At 44.6% G+C, this 24,158-nt stretch overlaps 1 protein-coding gene across 1 annotated transcript in view; it reads left to right on the forward strand.

The window, feature by feature from the left end:
* The first annotated feature begins 6,220 nt into the window (after positions 1-6,220).
* COL8A2 (collagen type VIII alpha 2 chain) overlaps positions 6,221-24,158 on the forward strand; it is a 351,712-nt gene continuing 333,774 nt past the window's right edge. The window contains exon 1 of the mRNA XM_075336033.1: positions 6,221-6,368. The gene's annotated coding sequence lies outside the window, so the exon portion shown is untranslated. The remainder of the gene's footprint in view (positions 6,369-24,158) is intronic.

Consider the following 24,158-nt stretch of genomic DNA (forward strand, 5'->3'; position numbering starts at 1 on the left):
GCGTTCCTCGCCCGTGAGTGAAAAGGGTGGGGATTGATTGTGGGGATTTGATTATTGTCCGTGACGCCACCCACGGTTGTGGTGATATTGGTGACACCACCGCTGCTCTGGACGGGGATCCCGGGAGCGGTGACAGGGAGCAGCTTTGTTGTTAGTTCTCCCCTCCGTGGGTAGGGGGTTGGTTGTCCCGGGCCCGGTGATGGGGTAGGGATGGATGACAGGCGGGTTACAGGGCCTGGTGAGGTGCAGGGTCGCGGGGGCAGCGCTGTGCCGCACGACACGGTGGTACTCACTCAGCCAATGATGAGGACACAGTTCTCGGTAAAACACATGGCTGGATGGACGGGTCCCACAGACGGCTGCGGTGATGTTTCTCCCGGCAGGTTGATGGTGACTGCCTTTCCCTGCACCTGTGTACTGTAAACGGTTCCAATGGGTTCCCACCTGTAACCCGCTCCCCAGCTTGGATATGGGCTGGAGGAGCCCCTTTTGCCCGCAGGCTCTGGCCCTGGGAACTTTAGCCTTGGCGGTGACTGTGTTTCCCTCTCTCGGTTGGACTGTTGCCTTCTGTCGGGTCTTGGCTGCTGGGAAACCCAGGAGGTTCCCGTCGCTAACAAATTTGGCAAATTCACGGCGACTCCTAGCCTTGCCGGGGTCCGTAAGCCCCTGCCAGATGGTGTTGGCTTCTCTTTGCGTACCGGTCCGGTACCGCCGGGCCTCCGCCCGTCCACGGTCCTTATGGTAAACTCCGATAGGCCACTCCTGCAGACGGTCACCACCGTCTGCCAACCTTGCTGATCCGTCCGGGCCACACACCCAGACCAACTTTAGGCTGCTTAGCTGCCACTTTCCTTCCCTCCACTTTCACTTCCCTAGCTAGACTGTCTGGTTTTCCCGCCTCCAGGACTGTGAACTCCTCGGTGGGCGGGACCAACCGCCTGGTGTGAACATCAGCCCCTGGAGGAAGGCAACAAGGGTTTGTGTCTGACTTCGGTGTGCCTCACCGGGAGTGTGGGGTGTGTGGGTGTTGTTCTCTGTGGCCCCTGGCTTGTCCAGGGCGCCACAAATACACCTCCATAGTCCTCCATGTATTATAATGCATTTCCCATAGTTTTCCATGTGTTATAATTCACCCCATAGTATTCCATATATTATACTGCACCACATAGTCTTCCATATATTGTAATGCACCCCATAGTAGTCCAAATATTATACTGCACCACATAGTCCTCTATGTTTTATAATGCACCCCCATAGGCCATGTATAAGGTAGCCTCCATATATTATAATGCAGCCTCCATAGTCCTATATGTATTATAATGCAGCCCCATAAACCTTCATATTGTATTATACAGCCCCATACTCCTCCATTTATAATGCACCCCTATATTCAATGTATAAGGTGTCCTTCATTTTGTATTATGCAGCCACATACTCCTCCATGTATAATGCACCCTTATAGTCCTTGTATAAGGTGTCCTTCATGTTGTATAATGCAGCCCCATAGACCTCCATGTATAATGCAGCCCCATAGATCTCCATGTATAATGCACCCCTTTAGTCCATGTATAAGGTGTCCTTCAAGTTTATTATGCAGCCCCATAGACCCCCATGTATAATGCAGCCAGCTAGGCCTTCATATATAATTCAGCCCCCTAGGCCTCCATATATAATGCAGCTCCCCAGGCCTCCATGTATAATGCAGGTCCCTATACTTCCATGTATAATGCAGTCCCCCCAGGCCTCCATGTATAATGCAGCACCCCCAGGCCTCCATGTCTAATGCAGCCCCCCAGGCCTCCATGTATCATGCAGCCCCCCAGGTCTCCATGTCTGATGCAGCACCCCCAGGCCTCCATGTATCATGCAGCCCCCCAGGTCTCCATGTATCATGCAGCCCCCCAGGTCTCCATGTATCATGCAGCCCCCCCAGGTCTCCATGTATCATGCAGCCCCCCTGGTCTCCATCTATCATGCAGCCCCCCAGGTCTCCATGTAAAATGCAGCCTCCCCAGGTCTCTGGCCTCTGTGTGCTCACTGATTTATAAAAAAAAAAACAACAAGTACTCACCTCTCTCTCCTTGCTCCACCACTGCTCTGTCCTCACCTCTCTCCTCGTTCCCCTGCTGCTCTGGTCAGCATCCTCCCGTCCTGCGCTCTGTGCTCTGCATGCCTCAGCACAGCAGTCGCACAGGAGTGACGTCACCGCACAGGCACAGGGGGAGAATGATGGAGCATGGAGCGGCGCAGGCAGCTCAATGCTATATCATTGCTGTGTGCAATGACGGGGGAGGGGGACCCGGTGCTGCCACTGCTGACACAGGGCAGGGGGGCTGGAAAATTAGACAGTGGGTAGGGGACTTAGATATACAGCACCTTTCTAGAGATGAAATAGAACAAAACACTGGAGTGGTGCTTTAAACAAAAATAAATGTTGGAGTGGTGCTTTAAATATTAAGTGTGCACTTTAGAAGCATTATTGTTATAGGAACACTCAGGGTATTGTGACAGTCAAAGGGATACATAGGGGGTATTATTAATTTCTTAAGGTAGAATGTGAGTATTATTTTCTAGGGCACTTACACAGAGTATTAATATTTCCTAGGGCAATGTTCCCATATACAGGGCACACAGCAGGCATATTACTTTATACAGGACACAGGGGGGACATTCTTATGTGGGGCAGTAAGAGGAGCCCTATCATTGTAGCACACAGCAGGGGCAGTAATAGGGACACATACAGCAGTACCGGCTCAGTATCTGGGTATCAGGAGGATGAGGAGCTTGTGCAGGAAGAGATGGGGTCGGTGCTGGAAATGTGAGACGTCAGAGGCGTCTTGTCGGTCTGGGGAAGATAGAAAAGACGGGAAAAGTGACCGACTCCATCAGAAAGAGCATCAGCTGTATGCCACCATGTGTAACTGCACTGTAATGCGTCCCCCACTCAGGTGTTTCACCCTCTGAGCTGAACCCCTAGCTACGCCTCTAGTGTTCCTGTTTTCAGCTCAATAGTTGATGGAGGGGGCATGTGACTAGACCTGTCCATCAGGAAGATGAACAACATAATATATATATATATATATATATATATATATATATATATATATAACTGCAATGACCAAACACAATGGTTAAAATAAAGTTAAAGTGGACAATCCCTTTAACTATAAAAAGAAGAATCCAGCGCAATTCCTCAGGATGAGTTAAAATCCTTTTATTGGTAACAACTTCTAAAAGATATATGTGTCGCCCGGGGACCAGGGGGTACTCAGATCCGGGCAACGGGGTCACTCCTGTGGGTATCACGGTAGCGTGACCCGGTCTGTGATCCCAGGCTCCACAGTAAAAGGGGGGTTTGGTAAGGGAGATTTATATTGTCCGTGACGCCACCCACGGTTGTGGTGATTGGAACACCACCGCTGCTCTGGACGGGGATCCCGGGATTGATGATATGGAGCAGCTAGATGTTATTTCTCCACTCCGTGGGTAGGGGGTTGGTTGTCCCGGGGCCCGGTGATGGGGTAAGCAGGAAGCAGGGCGCAGTGCTGCGGTGCGGTGCCCGAGGGCACGGGCGTACTCACAAGTATTTCACATGGAGTCACTGGTAAACTAGGAATTGTCGGTGTCCGCAGCCTTCGGTACGGGGGTGTTAGTGTCCAACACACGGTGCAGCAGCTCCTGTTCTTTCCCTGCAGCCAGGTGCCTTTCTCTCCACTCTCTTCCTCCTTCTCCTCAGCCGGGAACGGGGAATCCACTCCCCTGCAGTGATCCGGGTCACCCAGGTACCGGGGGGCCACTACCCTGCCCGGCTACCTCTGGCCCCTTCCTCACTCACAGCCTGTCCCAGCCCTCTCGGAGCATGCTTCACCATCAGCCTGGGAGCTACAACTCCCGACTCCTCTTCTCTCTGCCTCTCCAAACACTCTGCTCCAGCCCCTCCCCTCTGCTCTGCTTTTCTCTTACACTGGGGGCTGTGGTTTGTCCTGCTGCACTGGTGTGAGATCAGATTACCAAGGAGGATTAACTCTTTCTGTGACAACCTGGCTTTGCCAGGGCGTCACATATATATATAAATCTCCGGTAAACAGCAGATGTAAAGGACCACACAGTATAACATGGGACTACGTGTTTCGACGTGCTGTCTTATACATGAATAAGACAGCACGTCGAAACGCGTAGTCCCATGTTATACTGTGTGGTCCTTTACATCTGCTGTTTACCGGAGATTTATATATATCTTTTAGAAGTTGTTACCAATAAAAGGATTTTAACTCATCCTGAGGAACTGCGCTGGATTCTTCTTTTTATGTGGATCTACAAGGCAGCTCTACCTTTCCGTGCACGGAACCTCAGTAGGAATCAGTGAACAGCTGATCGGTGAGCTGAATTTTTCCTTTCCCCTTTTGTGAATCCCTTTAAATAAGTCCTGGCAGCTCTCCTGACCAGTCAGTTTTAGAAAATTATTGTATTCTTTATATTGCAACAGTTCTGAATCATATTTCCTCTATTTTGTTCTTATTACTCATAATTTCTCCAAACATTTATGAATAAATTGACAAGAAAATGATACTGATGGGGTCTCTACACACCATGACACTACCCAATCACTGCTGGCAGTAACAAAATGTGTAAGTGTGGCGCCCTGGACTAGCCAGGGGCCACAGTTAACAACACACACACACCGCCACCCCCAGCAGGTCACAGCAGTCATCTCCAGTGAGACCTGATTTCCTCCCTCGGGTTCAGACAGACACACCAGGTGGGCGGAGTCAGGCAGATGGACACGCCCACCGATGAGTCTAGCTGGACTGAGGCAGGAAACAAGAAAGACAAGTCCAGGCAGAGGAAGGGAGAGGAGGTGTGCAGAGTGGCAGAAGCAGACGGGGGCCTAGGTTGGAGCCTAGAGCCCTTGTGTAGCAGTCAGGCAGACGGTAGTGGCCATCTGCGGGAGCCGGGAACCGGGGACCTGCTGGAAACCGGAGCACAGGAGGAGCGTACAAGAAGGTGCAGGAAAGGACTTACACTACCAACCTGGGGTCAGAAAAAACATCGCAGCCGTCTGTGGGACTCGTCCATCCAGCCGTTTGTTTTACCAGAGACTCCGTGTGCGTTACTGGCTGAGTGAGTACCACCGTGCCGTCTGGCACTGTGCTGCCCCCGCGACCCAGCACCTCCCCAACTCCTGCCATCCACCCTCCAGTCGCTATCACCGGGCCCCGGACCACCAAATTCCCCTACCCACGGAGGGGAGATAAACATCTCAGCTGCTCCTTGTCAACGCTCCTGGGATCCCCGTACAGAGCAGCGGTGGTGTCCCAACCTCACCACAAACCGTGGGTGGCGTCACGGACAATATCCCTAAACCAAACCACCCCCTTTCACTCACGGGCGAGGAGCGCCGCTCGGGTCCCCGGGATCCGACCCACCGCTCGAGCCACCGACCGAGCGAGCAGCAGCAGCAGCCGGACCCGAGCAGTGGGTGAGCACAGCGCCCTCCCCGCCCGCGACATAAGGTTATGGCTCAAGATTAATGGTAGCGCCCATTTGTCAATGTATTCATAAATTCCTAGGAGGAATAACCGAGAAGTGTCAAAGCGCAAAGTAGGAAGAAAAGATACTCCAGACTTCTTGGTTTATAAGAAGTACATGTCTTTATTAAAATGACCCTTTCAGGGAAGGAGACGTAAATAAAGATGGTTCCTGTTAGACTATGTTAGCATTGGATCTAATAAGATGACCAGAAGTGGCTGTGATCACTTCTTAAAGAAAATCATATAATTGTCCATATCAATGCAGCTAGTCCCTGCACATTCTCACAAGGAATACTTCTTTAATAGTGATGTGAATGCATTGCATAGTTTCTAATAGTTCTCTTCTCTCCTGTCGGTAATATATATCATGTTGCTTTAATTGTTTAGTTACATCAGAGTTAAACTAAGACAACTGTCTAATATTCCAGCATCTTAGGTGAAGCCATTCCTTTCACCTCCCCTGATTATGGTCACACACCTCTATCAAGATTTTGTTTTCCTTAAGGAAGAAATAACAAGAAAAGAGAAAAAAAATAGTCTTTTGGTTTTCTGTGAAATTGAAAAGTAATCTGGGGGCTGGAATCCACTTGGAACCTCTTGGTCTCTGCCCCTTCTCTCTTCTTACATACTCCCACCCCTCTTTCTTAAAGAGAGTTTACCCATCCTGACTACTCACATGTGAAACCTCCTTTGCTGAGCTGTGCACTCCGGCTGCTCTCAGGCTGCAAGGTGCTAGCTGAAGACTGCACTACTCATCCATCTGTCCTTGCTGCAGACAATCACAACTGTCTTCTTCAGGAGCCACCTGATGCCAAGCAGACAGCTGGGACCACAAAGGTAAGCAGAAGGCTCCTCAGACACTTTTTCAAGAAGTTATCTAGATGTATTTGGTTATTTTGATCTGCTTTATTTAAACTTTAAAAACAAGATTCTCTTAGAAAATACACTTTAATGACGGAGTTTAACATAAAGTCTCATGCATTTCTTAGGGGGTAGACAATAATTGTAATCTAGGTGAAAGTTTTACCTGGAAAATGCCACCTTCAGACAGAATTGCATTGGCCTGAACCCTCTAGTAACTGTAGGGTAACAGGTGCACAAGGACTTTTTGTAGCACAAGTGATCGACTTTATCAAGTGACTGTAGGCATCATGTACTCACATGACTGCGGAGATTAAAGGGCTTGTCCAGGACTGAACAATTCATCAACTGTTTATTTTTTTTAAAAGGGAAATAATACGCAGAAGTCCCCTGACGGCACTGAGCTGGCGATGCTGTATTATGCTCCATAGATTCATAGGGGAGATTTTAGATGATTGGTGGGGGTACCTCTGTTGGACCCTCACTGATCAATGATTGCTAATCCGCAGCACTGCAAAGCCTATATCTAGCCAGAGGTAAGTGATCTCCAGAATGTGCATTCACAAGGTGGAGAAGGCACGCTAGGTATCCTACTAAATGCATCATACTGTCATATGGATGATGGGTGTCCTGCTACTGTAGGTATGTTTGTAGGGGGAGTAACTAATATATAGAATGCCGGTTAGAAGAATGGCAGAGGATAATGTTCTGCTCAATATGCATTACAATAATGTGAGAGGTAATTGACCTGTACCAGAAAAGAATATATACAGTATTGGGAGGATGAACAATATGTTTCCCATAGAAGTGAGTGCAGAATTTGTATTTTAAAGTTGTTATCCAGGACTTTTATTATTTTTGTGTGTGGGGCTAAGAACTAACAGGCAGGTAGTACCTAACTGAGGACAATCTCTGACAGCTCAGCCATGATTCACCTGCTTCATTTCACACCTCGGCAACAGAACAGCACCTTCTCATCCGGACTGCTCTGCTGATGGGGCGACATTGCAAACATCAGCTGGCTGTCAGCTGGCTCCCAGCAGTTAGGCAGGAGGCGCATGCTATTAATCAGCATGACATCAGCAGAACAGAAGAGAAGGCGCTGCTCTGTACATGTGATGTAAGAGGTATTGCAGGCAGGAGCTGTTGTAACTAGGGATGATAGAATACCTCAAATATTCAGCTTCACGAATATCCGACGAATAGGTCACCGCTATGCCAATATTCGATGCACAATTTAAGTCTATGGGAAGCCCGAATAGTTCCGAATAGTTGTTATTCGAGTTTTCCATAGATTTACATTGTGCATCGAATATTTGCGAATAGTCGAATAGCGGCGACCTATTCGGCAAATATTCACGAAACTGAATATTTGAGGTATTCGATCATCCCTAGTTGTAACAACTCTGAGCCAGCAAAGATTGATGCCGAGCAGAACAGTCAGGTAGTTACTAACTAACTGGGGATGATCTCTGCCACCTCTGCCACAATTCACGTGCTTTATTTCACCCCTCGGCAACAGAACAGCACCTTCTCTTCCGGACTACTCTGCTGATTGGGCACCACTGCAAACATCAGCTGACTGTCAGCTGGCTCCCAGCAGTTAGGCAGGTGGCGCATTATGTTAATCAGCATGACATCAGCAGAATAGAAGAGATGGCACTGCTCTGTACATGTGATGAAAGAGGTATCGCCGGCATGAGCTGTCATAACCACTCTTAGCCAGCAGAGATTGGTGCCGGGCAGAACAGGCATGTAGTTACTAACAAACTGTAGATGAGCTCTGCCAACTCAGCCACGATTCACCTGCTTCATTTCACCCCTAGGCAGTAGAACAGCACCTTCTCTTCCAGACTGCTGTGTTGATGGGGCACCATTGCAAACATCAGCTGATTGTCAGCTGGCTCCCAGCAGTTAGGCAGGGGGCGCAATATGTTAATCAGCATGACATCAGCAGAACAGAGTAGAAGAAAAAGCGATGCTCTGTACATGTGATATAAGTTGAATCGCCTGCAGTAGCGGTCATAACTGCTCTGAGCCGGCAAAGATTGGCACAAAAAGCAAGTATTTTGCAACTAAATACCTGTTAATTCTTAGCTGTATGTGCAAAAATGTTATTCTTGGATAGCCCCTTTAAGTTATGCAAAAGTTATTGTGTCTTCAATTAAAGGGAATCTGTCACCAGGTTTTTTCCACTTAATTTGAAAGCAGCATAACGTAGACAGAGATCCTGATTCCAGTGATGTGTCAGTTACTGAGCTGTTTAGTGTAGTTTTGATAAAATCTCTGATTAATCAGTAGTAGATTATCATTAGAGGACTACTTGATTCGCTGCCATGTAGTCCAGCATATTCATGATCTCTGTATAACTGCTAGATCTACAGCAAAGAAAACATTGATTTTATCAAAATGACAGCAAACACCTCAGTAAGTGACACATCGCTGGAATCAGGGTCTCTGTCTCTACATTATGCTGCTCTCTGATGGGGAAGCAAACACCTGGTGACAGATTTCCGTTAAATGTGCCTGAGGTAGAAACATACCGTATATAAATTGTGTACCCTACTTTTGGAGTTATGAGGATGCATGCCATGTAGCTCTACTGCTGCTCAGTTGGTATATTGTAGGTAATTCTTTTATGCTTGAGGACACTATGCAGTAAGTATACTAAAGAGAAAAAATTGCCTGCTATTGTACTTGTTCTGTGGGGTTTAAAATGAGTTGAGAAGTACCAGCAATATTATGCAAGCTATGTATTGGAAGAATGTAGTGTGCTAGCTCTTACAACTCACTATTATTGACTTTTAAGATAGATGTTCACTTTTCAAGCCTGAATTTTACCTATAGAAATCACGTGTGCCATTAGAATGTTACTTACATGTTTACAATTGTATGTCAACTTTTTCATTCCAATACTTGGTTTCATTGGACCTTGAGCTTGACAAGTAGGTGTGATATCTTGAGATGATTACCACTTTACCAAATAGCCCTCTAGATGGTTTTCGATGAGCCTGTGAGACATCCTTTGACTTCCTTCCTGCTTGATAGTAGGTGGTGGTGCCATAGAGCTGTATACTGTACACAGATATATAATTGTATTGCAGAACATATTTCCTATCTTCATGATTAGTTCTATTTCACAATTTTATTCCAATCATCTAGGAAAATGTCATACTACCATTCATGTTAATGCTTCATCTAAGTCTTACTTTATATTAGGTTGTAGTCTGCTCATTAGACCAACCAACATCACATTCATATGAACTCATGAATCTATCTTTGGGCAAACACTTAAGGCTTCTTTTGAACTACTTAAAGGGGTTTGCTGGTTAACACTCCAATTCACAGGAGTGGTTCATCCCTCGATGGTCTAACTGCTGGAAGCCACACTCATCGGCAGAAAGGGGGGCCTTGAACGCCTTTAGAATGGAGCGGTGTGGCGCATGCTTGTCCGCCACTGCTCGACTCTCTGCAGTTGGCTCTCCGGCAGCCCCACAGAGAGTGTTGATCCATGCGGGTTTCAATGGTGGGACTCCCAATGATCAGTAAGTTATCACCAATCTTATAGTTCAGGGATTACTTGTTTTAATACAAGTAATAGTAAGATATTCGGGTTCGGACTATTTTTTTTATTTCCCAGATAAATGCTCTGTTTCCCCATTGACTCGCATTAGGTTCGTTATTCGTGACAAATACCGGAATAGTACTAATTATTCGGAACAAAAACGCTGAACCTGAATATTTTACTATTCGCCCCTCACTAGTGGTGAGATGATAGTTGCCTTAGTTGTCATCCACCATCACTGCATTCAATATCCTTCTTGGATTCAAGGTCTTGGCACCTGTTCTAGTGATCAGTGGCGGTCTCGAGCAGTGGTGGGGCACCCAGCGATTAAGCCTTCATTGCATATTCTGTAATCTCCCCAATTAGCACTACAGTAGTATTTTATAGAAATATTACAACTAGTTTTTGAACGTATATGATCTAGACAGAGAAGCCCAGCCACTTATGGAGTCCTCTATAGTGTGGATGTAGAGGTTAATCATCACAAATCATGGCACTGTGCCTGAGGAACCATTGAAAACATATATCAGATATACTTGGACCACGACCTGGGATTATATTGTTAGTGCCTTTGTGTTATCATTTATATTTCAGCTCTATATGAAATGTTAATATATAATTGTGCCATTTCCTTACACAGAAATGGGGAAATACAGGAACATTGAGCGTGGCTGATCCCGAGAAAGCAGCTTATGCCACCTTTTACCCTAATCTGAGTACAGTCAGTATTCTGTATTTTCTGCTCAGAAAGCTTAAGACGTTTGGACAGACTGAATGGAAATGTGATGACATTTGCCTCAGTGTCCTCCTGCTATTCTAGTTGCCACGTGCTCTGGACGGGGTCTCGGGCAGTCTTGGCAGGGACAGTAGAAGAGGTGTTCACAAGTTGGGACGCGCCGAAGTTATATGGCCGGTGCGGTGTATAAAGACTAGAGAAACATCCCTACCCAGCATGTCCCGTCTCTGTACTTTCCCCCCTAGATGCTACAATATATTCTGTGCGCCTGTAAATGTTGCCTTTGTTTCTTTCACAGTGTTCTTTTCAGTTTTTTTTATGATGCTTTTTATATTTTATGCAATGGCATTTTACACCGCATAGGTTCCCTCTGTAAAGTCATATACTGTATAATGTAGACGGTTATTACAAGTTTTCCTTTGTGGGGTGTCATAACTGTAGGAAATACGTTGGATGGAAAAAAGTGAATACATTCTTTCCTATGCAATGTTCTTTCTGAACAAAGTTAGGATTTGAAACATGTGCCTGAAGTTAAGAGCACTCAAGTATTTTTTTTCCTGTTATATTTAAAGCGACGCTTCAGAGCCGTGCCACTAGCAAATATAATGTTAGGAAATTGCTTGTCAGCAATTCCTCATAGGGGGTCAGTCATCAGGATTATGCGGCTCCATTCACAGGGAGCATTTAATAGTGACGGACACCCTGACTCTAGAAATGTGTCTTTTATTTGTAAATATGCCATACCTTTGTGAAAAGTACAGATCATGAATACAATGGAGCCCTAAGTCACATATGCAATTTAGCAAAATAACTGCATAAAATATAAAAAAAGTCAAATTGAACATGTCTTAAATACCTATTCATCAGCAAGTTTCCAATGGGTCATCTAAGAAAGCGAGAGCTTTTACATTGAATATGAATTTGGTGACTGAGCACACTTTCACCTTTTAAAGTGGTCATCTGGTCACCAGATATTGATGACCAATACTTAGCATAGGTCATCAACGAATGCGTGCAGATTCCTGATGGGCCAATCGTAAGGGGCTGCCTGTCTTCACAGAACTGTAGTGACAATGCCAATCCTGCATTATCAGTGGTGTTTCCAATGTTAGGAGACCAACAGGACCGTAAAAGTCACATGACCAAAAGTAGTTCATCCTATGAGAACTTGAGATGCTGACTAGTAGAAGTGAGACTGGAACACTGTCACTGACGCCGGCGCAGAGGGTGAGCAGGGGAAGGGAGTGAATATTCATTTTTTATTAATCACTGATGCCAATACAATATATAAGTAATCCCCTGAAAATAAGTGCATCTTTTGGAGCTAAATATAATTTAAGACCCTGTCTTATTTTCAGGAAAATATTGTAGATCTGCTGGAAAAGGAAGAGGGATAGGAGGGGGAGGCACTGCTGTTGCTGATTAGAGAAGGTTGAGAAAGAAGGGGCTCAGTGCTGCTGCAAGTACGGGGAAGTTAGGAAGTGAGGGAGTGTGCCGCCCCCGTGCCAGCAGCCGGTGCTGCTCGGATCCAGGGCCTACGGTATGGCTGGAGGGGTTCCCCGGACCCGAATAAAAGGGGGGCGTATTTGTACGGGATTGGTTGTAGGATGTCTGTGACGCCACCCACGGTGTGTGGTTAAGTAGGAAACCACCGCTGCTGTCGTGTGATTACTGGGGGAGATGTAATGGCAGCCGGATGTTAACCCCTCCGTGGGTAGGGATGGTTGCCCCAGGGCCCAGCATCTCTGTGCAGGGTATGGCGATTGCAGGGGCTTGCACGCCCAGATGGATCAGGGGATAGTTGGTTACTCACTATTGAATGAATCACACGAGTCTTTTGGTAAACCAAGGCGCTGGTGGCCGGCCGCCGCGGCCGGTTGTACTCTGGTCCGCCCACCTGGGCTGGTGGTCGCTGTCCTTTCCTCTGCACTGTTTTTGTGTATTGTGGGCTGCTTGGTTTGGAACTCAGGAGTCCACTCCCGGCTTTCTTTATGCCTAAGGAGCCTTGCCCGCTGACTCTGACCCGTGGGATCTATGGGCCCTTGCGGTTGCCCTATCCCTCTCTGTGGGTGGTTGTCTGCTTTTGGGACATTGGTTGGGACAGGACCTGTAATCCTGCCCTCAATCGGTTAATTAGCTAGGCCGCTGGTTTCGGTCCTGGCTTCAGGGTCCGAGTACCCCCTCTGTGCACGGTTTCCGGTCGGGTCTCCGGTCTCGGTACCGGTGGGCTCCAACCCTTCTCCGGTCCTCCTATCATCTGCCGAGCCGTCTTCCCGTATCTTGCTGATGGAGACCACCGTCTGCCACCTAGCCAAGGTACCAGGGCCAAGGTACTTGCTGCTGCCTGGAAGTAGATGTAGGAAAGGGGGCACATAGTAGCTGCCAGTTGGAAATTTGAGCAAATGACTGCTGTCAGTGGGGGAGTAATGGGAAAAGAGAAGGGAGTATATTGCTGTTGTCATTCTGGGAAGTAGTGGAAAGGGAGTTCTGCTGTCAGTGGGGTAGGGCGTTGATTTATGACAGAACTGCAGGCAGGTTGGGATGGAATTGAATGGAGTGAACGGGGGGGGGGGGGTAGGAAGGGGAGCAATGATTTTGCACTGTTATACACTGTATGCAGAATTATTAGGCAAATAAGTATATTTTGATCACATGATACTTTTTATACATATTGTCCTACTCCAAGCTGTATAGGCTTGAGAGTCAACTACCAATAAAGTAAATTAGGTGATGTGCATCTCTGTAATGAGAAAGGGTGTGGTGTAATGACAGCAACACCCTATATAAGGTGTGCTTAATTATTAGGCAACTTCCTTTCCTTTGGCAAAATGGGTCAGAAGAGAGATTTGACGGGCTCTGAAAAGTCCAAAATTGTGAGATGTCTTGAAGGATTCAGCAGTCTTGAAATTACCAAACTTTTGAAGTGTGATCACCTAACAATCAAGCGTTTCATAGCAAATAGCCAACAGGGTCGCAAGAAGCTTGTTGGGCAAAAAAGGTGCACAATAAGTACCCATGAATTGAGGAAAATCTGCCAAGATGCCATTTGCCACCAGTTTGGCCATATTTCAGAGCTACAATGTTACCGGGGTATCAAAAAGCACAAGGTGTGCCATACTCAGGGACATGGCCAAGGTAATGAAGGCTGAAAAACGACCACCTTTGAACAAGAAACATAAGATAAAACGTCAAGACTGGGCCAAGAAATATCTTAAGACTGATTTTAAAGGTTTTATGGACTGATGAAATGAGAGTGACTCTTGATGGGCCAGATGTATGGGCCAGAGGCTGGATCAGTTAACGGCAGAGAGCTCCACTCCGACTCAGACGCCAGCAAGGTGGAGGTGGGGTACTGGTATGGGCTGGTATCATCAAAGATGAACTTGTGCGACCTTTTGTTTTGTTTTTGCATGTCAGAAATGTTTATTTCTAAATTTTGTGCAGTTATATTGGTTTACCTGGTGAAAATAAATATGTGAGATGGGAATATATTTGGTTTTTATTAAGTTGCCTAATAATTCTGCACAGTAATAGTTACCCGCACAAACAGATATCCCCCTAAGATAGCCAAATCTAAAAAAAAACCACTCCAACTTCCAAAAATATTAAGCATTGATATTTCAGTCTTTTGGGTTGATTGAGAACATAGTTGTTGATCAATAAAAAAAAATTCTCTAAAATACAACTTGCCTAATAATTCTGCACACGGTGTATTTGTCTGTCACTGGTGGGGATGTAGTTAGTGCTGCATTATGATATTTGTTGTTCGTTTTTTGCTGAGGTCTGGTATTTGGAACATCTTAACACTAGAACTACTGGACTCGTGACACCTATATAGAAATACATGGTGCAAAGTAGTCAAAATGACTACCTCAGTAGTTCTAGTGTTAAATGATAGTTGTACTGCAGTGTATTAAGCACTTGTGGGGAGATATTTGTGCTTGGCTATTTCCTCAGCTTCTTAGAAGCTCCGTTAAAGGCACCAGTGCATGCTCTCTCCACCAACATTATGTGTTGCATAATGAGAAGTGTGGGGTGTAAGGGAACCCCTTTCTTGACATACATGTAGTTCCCACTTCTGGAATGGAGACCAATCAAAAAAAATGATGCCATATTCTGTGCATATACAATAAATCGCTAAGAGGAGAATACTCCATTCTCCTTTAACAGACATGTCAAGAGTTGCTGCCAAAACTTGAAACTATAAATTAAAAATTCCCTCTGTTCTGAGAATGGGGAGGATTTTTAAGGGGGGGGGTTATTTCCAAAGGTGTTTGTTTTTACACTACTTTGCAATTTTACCTTTATAAATACTTGAAAGAACCCTTGCAATGGTCAATAAAAAAAGACTGCTGAAGACCTGGCAGTTCTAAGCGGTATGTTATTGCAATGTATATTGTTCAATTGTTTAGGTCAAAACCAGAAACCTGAAAATACCACAGTATACTCTGATGGAAAATTCTGTCTATAGACCAAATCATGTTTATATTCTCCTAGGAGGTAAATAGGGGTCTGTACTGTTTGAGTAAATGTTTAAATTGTACTTGAAACGACATTTAACCGGCCTAAAAACGATCTGTGTGCATATAGGAAATTAAGTGAGGCCCATGTCTAATTTGATGCCCACACAGGCTTCCTATTCTTCTCGTAATTGAGTCTGCTGGAGTACATACTTCTCATACACAATAGACACTGGGTCAGCTTGGATAAATGGTACATAACGGCTGTTGATTGTTATTGCATTACATCAGAAGTGATGGAATTCCTTCATTAACATTTGGTTGCTGGTGATAATGAAATGTAGCTGAAAACCAAACTATATGTGCTGAAGATGGTAATGTTAAATACAAATCTGAAAGATGAAATGAGCATTACACCTTAAACTCTTTACTTACAACTAACTAGTAAGGCTAAAGGGTGCTTTACACACTGCGACATCGCAAACGATATATCATCGGGGTCACATTGTTAGTGACGCACATCCGGCGCCGTTAGCGACATCGTAGCGTGTGACACAAAAAAGCGACGATCACCGATCACAAAAACATCAAAAATCGTTGATCGCTGACACGTCGCTCCTTTTCATAATATCGCTGGTGGAGCATGCCGCTGGTTTTTCGTCGTTCCTGCGGCGTCACACATCGCTATGTGTGACGCTGCAGGAACGACGAACATCTCCTTACCTGCATCCACCAGCAATGAGGAAGGAAGAAGGTGGGCGGCATGTTCCGGCCGCTCATCTCCGCCCCTCCTCTGCTATTGGGTGGCCGCTTAGTGACGCCGCAGTGACATCGCTATGACGCCGAACGCACCTCCCCTTTGAAGGAGGGATTGTTCGGTGGTCACAGCGACATCGCTGAAAAGGTATGTGTGTGTGACGCTGCCGTAGCGATAATATTCGCTATGGCAGCAATCACCAAATGTCGCACGAACGACAGGGGTGGGTGCTATCGCGCACGATATCGCTTGCTATCGCTAGCGATGTCGCAGCGTGTAAAGCACCCTAAAGGGTGCTTTACTTGCTGCGACATCGCTAACGATATATCGTCGGGGTCACGTTGTTAGTGACACACATCCGACGTCGTTAGCGACATCGTGGCGTGTGACACCAAGGAGTGACGATTAACAATCGCAAAAACATCAAAAATCGTTGATACGTCGCTCCTTTTCATAATATCGTTGGTGGTGCATGCCGCTGGTTGTTCGTCGTTCCTGCGGCGTCACACATTGCTATGTGTGACGCCGCAGGAATGACAAACATCTCCTTACCTGTGTCCACCGGCAATGAGGAAGGAAGGAGGTGGGAGGCATGTTCCGGCCTCTCATCTCCGCCCCTCCTCTGCTATTGGGCGGCCGCTTAGTGATGCCGCTGTGACGTCGCTATGACGCCGAACGCACCTCCCCCTTGAAGGAGGGATTGTCGCTGAAAAGGTATGTGCGTAGGACGCTGCCATAGCGATAATGTTCGCTACGGCAGCGATCACCAAATGTCGCACGAACGACGGGGGCAGGTGCTATCACGCACGACAACGCTAGCTATCACTAGCGATGTCGCAGCGTGTAAAACAACCTTTAAGATTAAAGGGATCATACTACAAAACTGAAATGTGATGTGTCAAATAATCCACGGTCACTCCATAGTCTGTGGAGAACTCCCCAAAATATTGCCAGATCATAAGAATCAAAGACATTCCAAGGTACCAGACGTTTTCCTCCAAGAAATCTCTTTATTAGTTAACTCATAGAAAAGCTTAAAAACACAAATGACGTTTCGGCCACATAGACTCTTTTTCTAGCCAAATTATTTAAGAAGTATACATTTGCCTTGGACTGGTTTTGTTTTTTTATCTTAATCTAGTGAGTGTGGGGGAGGAAGAATAAAGTATGAACACAAGCCAATTGATTAGGCCAGGGCACATGGGGATTACTGCGATCCCCTCGCATGACACTCGGCTCACGCTGGCAGCACAGCAGAGCCGAGTGTCATGCGAGTGTCCCTGCGACTGAGGTCCGTTCGTGCGAGCGGACCTCCTCTGCGGGGGGCGGGCCGGCTCTGAGGAGGGGTGGGCCAGCGCTGCAAAGGGGCGGGCCTGTGCTGCGGAGGGGAGGGAGGGATTTATCTCCCTCTCTCCTCCATAGCTGGCTATTGCCATTCTCGCACTGCACTCGCGGTACACCGGTGTACCGCGAGTGCAGTGCAATTTTTTTCTCACCCCATTGACTTCAATGGGTACGAGAGAAACAATGATCGCATTACAATCACAGCATGCTGCGATTGTTTTCTCGGTCCGATTAGGGCCGAGAAAATAACTGCTCATGTGCGCTGATACACAGGCTAATATTGGTCCGAGTGGAATGCCATTTTTTATCGCACTCCACTCGCACCGTTTTTCTCGCTGTGTATCTTAGGCCTCAAACCTAAAATGACAGCTTCTTGTTCATTAGTCATAAGTCCACCCTCTGCTATATTCGGGAAGGAGTTTTTGCAAATAGACATACGGTACCTCTTGGTGATTGTGATAGCACAGGAACTGTGCCCATTGCGATCACTGTTGGTCTCCAGCTGCCTCCTGCAGCTCTGCCCTTGCCAGTTTAAACTTTTAAATGCCATAATCAGTAGATACAATGGCAGTTAGAAGGAAATGAGAGTAAATGGGGTTCCCTCTCATTCCCTATCAGCCCCTTGATAGCGAGTTTATGGTTGTCATGGTATCCGGAGATTAAAGTGTGACACTGACAGATCTAATACCTTGCCATACAAGAAATACATGGAAAATATTCTAGTGTATTAAACTGATGATCAAAGAAGTCAATGCTGATAGTGGGACTAAAGGCCCTGTCACACACAGAGATAAATCTGCGGCAGATCTGTGGTTGCAGTGAAATTGTGGACAATCAGTGCCAGGTTTGTGGCTGTGTACAAATGGAATATGTCCATGATTTCACTGCAACCACAGATCTGCCACAGATTTATCTCTGTGTGTGACGGGGCCTTAAGTAAAAAAAGAAAAAATGTATAAAAAGAACACAACAAAATTAAAACATAACAAAAAAATTGTATTGTTAATAAAAATGCATTTTTTTTAATGTAAAAACAAGAACAAAAAAGTTCATATAGGCAACTGCCATAAATCTGTGCATCCCATTCTAGATTTCAGAAGACATGCAGTGAAAACAGTCAAGCAGTCAAGCAACAGTGAAGCATAAGACAGATGCACTCAAACTGTCAGGCTGACTGAGATGGATGTTCATTCTCAGTCAGCTAAAGCAAGGTGTTTATCTTCTCCTCTAGTCTTCTCCACTCAGTGTCCTGTCAGGTTGACCGAACAGAGGAATGTGCGTTCAAGATGCCTAACAGGACTGTTGATCTGATCTCATGTCTGTCTCAAGCAGATGTTTAATTGATTTGCTACTAGTGAGAGAAACAAATTGTAATCTTGTAGTTCTGATACCTTTTAATGGCTAAATAAAATTAAAGCAGATGTTTATTATACAGCGATCCTACTGCGTGTCTTCTGACATATGGGACAGGCTGCACAGGTTTATGGCAGTTGTCATCCTTAAATTCTTGACAGAGTGCACTAGATAAAGCAAAAAAAATGTTTAAGGCTAGTTTCACACTTGCACTATATTGACGCAAACGGAATCCGTCACTAATGTAGTACAGTTCATTTATTTACAGTGGAAGCGCGACATCATGTGGACACAAGCGGTACTGCATGACACACACACGCGCCATAGTAACGCGCTTCCACTGTAAATAAATGAACTGTACTGCATTAGTGACGGATTCCGTTTGCGTCAAAATAGCGCAAGTGTGAAACTAGCCTTAAAGAACTGAGAGTCCTCAGTGGTTGATACATTTTAATGGCTAACTGAAAAGGTGGTAATAATAGCAAGCTTTCCAGACTACTCAGGTCTCTTCATCAGGCTCAGTATAAGGCTATGTGCCCACGCTGCTGATTTACCGCGGATTTTGCCGCGGATTTGCCGCGGATTTCCCGAAAATCTGCAGCAGCGGCACTTCCAAGCCATTTCAATGGCATTTTGGAAATGCTGTGTCCATGCTGCGGATTTTTCCGCTGCGGATTTGCCGCGGATTTTGATCCGGAAAAATCTGCAGCATGTCAATTGTTTGGTGCAGATTTGGTGCGGATTTTTGGTTTTGAATGGGAAAAAAAAAAAAAAAATCCGCATCAAAATCCGCGGCAAATCCGCGGTAAATCCGCGGCAAATCCGCGGGTGCGGATTTGCCGCGAAAGTCGCGGATTTTCAGGCAGAAAAATCCGCAGGTACATTCTACTGTGGACACATAGCCTAACACAAAGTCTGAAGAGAAACAATGAAACAATTTTTTTTATCTCTCCTGGCTAACACGGTACAAAGATATGTTATACCTAGATAAAGCATTAATTTTTCCTAAATATAGGCATTTAGAAAAATGTTTAATATTTAATTGTATATTATTTCTTTTATTTATTTTATTACGTTTCTCAGAGAAGTCTTTTAAGGAATGATTCCGATATGCTGGCACACTAGTGGTTCTGCAAATGGCACCCACAAACTATTCCAGGAACATCTGCAATCCAAAAGTCATAAAAAACAAACAAATCAGCCAGAGCATGAGTTGGGACACATGCAACATATAAGCGTATGTTCACACTGGCCACAAGACGAAGAAAACCCAAGATGAAAATAATATGGAGGCATACCCTGCTGTAACTAAATAAAAGCATAGTGGGTTTACTCCAAAACTCATATAGTTCTTTCCAATGATCACATTTGGAAAAAATTGTGTAATATATTTTGTGTCCCATTTTTGCTTATAATTATGAAAAACCTGGGGCTAAAAAACATTTTACTGGTAAAATTCATTTTTTTTTAACTTCATGACCCAATAGTATAAAATTCCATGAAGTGTAGTGTCAACATGCTCAATATACCTCTACATAAATTGGTTGAGGGATATAGTTTGTAACATGGGGTTACCTTTAGGGGAGTTCTGCTGTTCTGGTACATCAGTGGCTCTGTTAATGTGACATTTCATCGGTAATCCATTACAACAAAATGGCGCTGGGTCCCTTCTGAACATTGCAGTGTTCTGGAATAGTATTTTCTGACTACATATTGGGAACTGGCTTTATCAGGAGAAACTGTGTTACAAATTGTGAAGTCCATTTTCTCTTATTAGCCCTTTAAATATTAAAATTTGGGGCTAAAGCAACATTGTAGTAGAAAAATGTAATTTTTCATTTTTCCAGCAAACTGAAATTCTGGAAATCACCTCTGGGTTAAAGATGGTCACTACACCCTGAGATGAATTCCTTGAGACATGTAATTTCCAAAATAGGTCACTTATGGGGTTTTCTGTTGTTTTGGCATCTCAGGGCCTCTTCAAATGCAACATGCCCACGTTCTATTCCATCCAATATTTCATGCCAAAAGTTAAATAGCACGCTTTCCCTTCCAAGCCCTACCATATTCCCAACAGTAGTTTCTGACCACTTATGGCAGGAATGGGGAAACCTTTTTCTGCCAAGGGCCATTTGGATATTTATAACATCATTTGCAGGTCATGCAAAATGATCAAGTTGAAATTTCTCCTGCAATATCTGGCCAAATATTTAATTAACTCATCCCTTATGTGATGGCTGGAACTGCATCTCTTTGGTGAGACATGAGATGTTAGGTGGTATTGATGATGTTTCTAATCGCAACTGCTTTTCTAGGTTTGTACTGGTCTGGAGCACAGTCAGCTCTTTACAATAAATATTTAAAAACACTGATCGCAGCAGTAAGTTCTGAACACACATGCATATTACACTGCATGTGCCCTCACAATGAGAAATTCATCACTGCTCACATTAAATTTATAGAACTCAGTCAATGGGAGGTCTGCAACATACATCACATAGGATACATCAAGACGTCTGTCTATACATCACAGAGGAGACACCAAGACTGCTGTATAAATCACATAGGATACACTGAGACTGCTGTACATACATCACATAGGAGACAGTGAGACTGCTTTATATATATCACTTAGAAGACCACAAGACTGAAGTAAACATATTACATAGGAGACACCAAGACTGCTGTCTACAGGACATAGGATACACCATGACTGTTGAATGTACATCACATCTGAGACACCAAGACTGCTGTATACATCACAAAGGAAATACTGAGACTAATTAACATCGGAGAAATGGGATGCGGCATATGCACCACATAGGAGACACTGGGACTGTAGCACATGCATTATATAGGATACACTTGGTCTGGAGAATATACATCACATAGGAGATCCTGGGGTAGCAGCATATACATCACATAGGAGACACTGTGGCTGATGTACAGTATATACAGTACAGACCAAAAGTTTGGCCACACCTTCTCATTCAAAGAGTTTTCTTTATTTTCACAACTCTGAAAAGGGCTATTTGACCAAGAAGAGGAGAGTGATGGGGTGCTATGCCAGATGACCTGGCCTCCACAGTCACCAAACCTGAACCCAATCGAGATGGTTTGGGTTGAGCTGGACCGCAGAGTGAAGGCAAAAGAGCCAACAAGTGCTAAGCATCTCTGGGAACTCCTTCAAGACTGTTGGAAGACCATTTCCGGTGACTATCTCTTGAAGCTCATCAAGAGAATGCCAAGAGTGTACAAAGCAGTAATCAAAGCAAAAGGTGGCTACTTTGAAGAACCTAGAATATAAAACATATTTACAGTTGTTTCACACTTTTTTGTTAAGTATTTCATTCCACATGTGTTAATTCAGAGTTTTGATGCCTTCAATGTGAATCTACAATTTTCAGAGTCATGAAAATAAAGAAAACTCTTTGAATGAGAAGGTGTGTCCAAACGTTTGGTCTGTACATCAGTATAGGACACAGTGGGGCTTTAGCATATACATAATATAGGAGATTTCGGCGCTGGGCCATATACATGATATAGAAGACATTGGCGCTACAGCATTTACATCAAATAGGAGACATTGGGGCTGGAGCGTATATATTACAGAAAGGAGATGCCGCGGTTGGAGCATATTCATCACATAGGAGACACTTGGACTGTAGTATATACACTGAGTCTAATTAGTCTGAGTCTAATTAGTCTTACCCTAAGAACTATTATGATCAAAATAGATTCACAGTTCTTTGTCTATATTATGGAATGTGAACCAATAGACACAATTTAAAAAAAAAAAAAAAAAAATACATAAAAAAGGACAATACCACCAGTGTGGGGTTAGACAAATTAAAGGCAGAATACATAATCGATTCTCATTGATTATGCATACAATAATGTGCACATAAATATCTGATCATAAATTTATGTATAAACATAACCTATCTTATAGCGATACCGACAATTCACAATAAATAGTAATAATAAATACACAGTTTTATAATATAAAGTGCAAAAATGCCTACTAAAATTAATTATTCATAAGTTATCAATTTAAAGAATCACTCCTGCTATTTTATGTCCAAATGCCAACTGTAAATGGCCCTAACAAAGCCTGATAAAGTGCACTGGCAATTAGCAGCTTCCCAAAGGATGTGATTGGTTTAATTAATTGTAAACACTATAGTTATCGCTCCTATAAACTACACAATACTGTGCACTTACTTATCAGAATGTCTGCTGGCCCATGCGTCTCCCTCCTGCCTCCGACTCGCGTTTCGTCACCTTCTTCATGGCCAAGGAGTGTCTGGGGACTGTGGTGGCCAATACAACACCTTGTCATTTAGCCATATCTTCACCAATCTTGACATATGCTTCAGGTCGTTGACCTGCTGGAACACTGCGTCCTTTTCATACCCCTAGTACTCGAGTGTACAAAGTAACTCGTCCTGTAGGATACTCATATATAGTTCAGCATTGAGACCACCATCAATCCTTGTCAAGTATACAAGGCTTTTGTCTCTGACACAACCCCACCAAAGGCTTCCTCCACCAAACTTGACAGTTACTCAATCCATGAGCCCTTTTTTCCCTTGTTTCTTCCAGACCAATTTACACACCTCAGAGGTTCCATTGAATTTCTCTCATCATTTCAAATCACCTATTTCCAATCTTCTACTGTCCATTTTTCTGAAAACTCGCGCTGATGCTTCTTACTTACTTACTAACTTCTTACTTATATTGAACTTGAGACGACTTCACCTTTTTTCAGGCCACTATTCCAGGCTTGTGTAATGTGCGTTGAATGGTGCTTGCATGGGCGCCTGTGATCTCACTATTACAAAGCTTACGAGCCACCTCCACTTCCGTGTTTGTTGCACCAGAACTTTTTGAATGGATGTATGGCCTTCATTTTGATTCTTCCAACTGTCATGGCACTTACATGATGCATTTTGGCAATTTTCTTGGTAGATAGACTGCTATTGATGAACTGGATGATGCTGTTTCTCCTTTCTTAGGAAATCTTCTTCAGGTTTGCTCCTTGATTTAAACCAGTGACCCTTTGCTTGCGAATCAACCTAATAACACACTGAGCTACTAGGAAGTGTGAGAACAGTTTGTAATATAAATGAAGGAAACGTTTTTTCAAACACCAGGAGAAAAACACTAACAATGCAGTAACATGACAGAAATCTGCATAACTAATCATTTGGTAAATAGTTGCAAGTCAAATTTATGTAGGAGATAGCCAAGATGATTGTCTATAAAATGAACGTAGTCTCACTCTCAAAGCTGTAGTGGATGGTGAGATATGGAGCCTGAAATTCAAAAGCTCAAATTATTGTTACCCTTTTGATCGTCAGTGTACATCACATAGGAGATTCTTGGGCTGCAGCATATACATTACAGGAGACACCTGGGCTGCTGTTTTCATTGGTGGGATGGTAACGCAGAGCATGCTGGCACCATTCTCAAAGTATGTCCTGACCCCGGCCCTGGTCACCATCAGGAAATAATCCTTTATTGCATGCACCACGGTATTTAGTCCTGA

This window comes from Anomaloglossus baeobatrachus, chromosome 2 (genome assembly GCF_048569485.1).
Source record: "Anomaloglossus baeobatrachus isolate aAnoBae1 chromosome 2, aAnoBae1.hap1, whole genome shotgun sequence".
In the NCBI taxonomy this organism is placed as follows: Eukaryota; Metazoa; Chordata; class Amphibia; order Anura; family Aromobatidae; genus Anomaloglossus; species Anomaloglossus baeobatrachus.